The sequence below is a fragment of the Herpailurus yagouaroundi genome, unplaced genomic scaffold (assembly GCF_014898765.1).
Source record: "Herpailurus yagouaroundi ecotype Mexico unplaced genomic scaffold, PumYag 220, whole genome shotgun sequence".
NCBI lineage: Eukaryota > Metazoa > Chordata > Mammalia > Carnivora > Felidae > Herpailurus > Herpailurus yagouaroundi.
Genome location: NW_024412451.1, coordinates 8,158,451 through 8,160,430, shown reverse-complemented (window position 1 = coordinate 8,160,430; position 1,980 = coordinate 8,158,451).

Here is a 1,980-nt window from a genome sequence, read left to right as displayed (position 1 = left end):
AGGAAAGACCTTTTATTATTATTATTTTTAATGCTTTTTATTTTAATATTCATTCATTCACTTCAGAGAGAGAAGAGAGCACATGCGTGGGGGAGAGAGGGGGTTCTCCCTCTCTGGCAGAGAGAGGGAGAGAGAGAGAGAGAGAGAGGGTGAGAGAATCTTAAGCAGGCTCCATGCTCACTATGGAGCCCAATGAGGGGCTCAATCCCACGACTGTGAGATCATGACCTGAGCTGAAATGAAGAGTTGGACGCTTAACCAACTGACCCACCCAGGCGCCCTAAGGAATGACCTTTTAAAGCATCAGATCCTGGTGCTATTACTAGTCCAGACCTCACGAACTTCTCTCTTTCTATGGTTATTGTTCTCCCATCCAAGGACTAACCAGACCTGACCCTGCTTAGCTGCCGAGATCAGACGAAATCGGGCGCATTCAGGGTGGTATGGCCACAGACTTTGTTTATTGTTCTTTTTTTTTTTTTTAATTTTTTTTTTAATGTTTTTATTTTATTTTTTGAGACAGAGAGAGACAGAGCATGAACGGGGGAGGGTCAGAGAGAGAGGGAGACACAGAATCGGAAGCAGGCTCCAGGCTCTGAGCTGTCAGCACAGAGCCCGACGTGGGGCTCGAACTCATGGACTGTGAGATCATGACCTGAGCCGAAGTTGGACGCTCAACCGGCAGAGCCACCCAGGCGCCCGTTTATTGTTCTTTTTAGACCTCCTATTACTCCTGCGAGTTGAGTATCAGTAAAGTATATTTTCCCACAAAACTTCCATATCATCTGGAGTTCCAAACTGTCAGTGAATGCTTGACATCGTGTTCTTCCTGTTACTAAAACTCTTTGAAAACCATTGGACTTTGTTCCAACTTCTTTGCTTACAACTTAAATTATGTTGTGGCTTTGGAGGTGTGAAGATTAAGAAAGGACTCACTTTTGGCTGGAAAAACTTCTCAGGGAAGCAGAGCATCTGGTGAGACACACACGCTTCACTGCCAGGCCCTCACAGGTCAGCCCTTAGCATTCTGTGCTCCCATGTGCGAGCCTTTCTGCTCCCCGAAATGGGGAAAAGAGCCTTTCCCAGACAGTTCAATGTCTCTTTGGAGCTGCTACCCGGAAACTTTTAATGTGTTTGAGTAATTAGCAACTGGGAAAAAGTTCTCCAGAAATGTTCTCAGTTCCCCAAGCGCATAATATCACTGTTGTTAACTAATGAAATGATAATTGCAGTTCTCAGGGGAGGTGGAGGTCACAGATTCACAATCCTTTATCTCAGGATCTGCCTCCCTCCCTCCTGTACACTTACTCACCAGCCATTATGATCTTCACAGGAGCTCACTGTCCAGACCGATGGTGTGTGGTGAGTATTTTGTTTCAGGCTGAGAGTTATAGTCTGTAAGGGAAGCAAGCATATCAGAAGTCCGAGTTAGTGATCATACTGGAAATTGGGATTCTTTCAGGTTTGAATGGGATCCAGTGCAAAAACCCCACAGGAAGGAGAAATTATCCCTTAAGTGTGAATTGAATGAGCAAATAGAAACGGGGGTCCTAAAGTCTGCAGCACTCAACAGCTCCATAAGTGATTTAACGTAATCGCCACTGAGAATAATTGTTGATGTTTAATTCAAGTAACAATAAAATCTGATTTTTAGAGTGCTTAAGAACTGTAGTTATGAAATCAATTGTTTTCAGCCTACCTTACAGGAACCATAGACAAATTCTTCAGAATTATTAAAGTGCCTTAGAACACTTCCATGCTTGCAATAAAGAGTAGGGTGAATCCACAGGAATCGCCAATTCAATGAAAAACATTTTATCTGAAAGGAAATTGCTAGAATGCGAATGTTTTATCTAGCTTGCATAAGTAGAGAGCGCTTAATGAAGACAGTAATTGTGTTTCCCCTGAAAATACCCACTGTCTGTTGGTGTTCGTGAAACTGTTTTCTGCTTGAAGTTAAGGAAGCAGAATTTTTTTTTT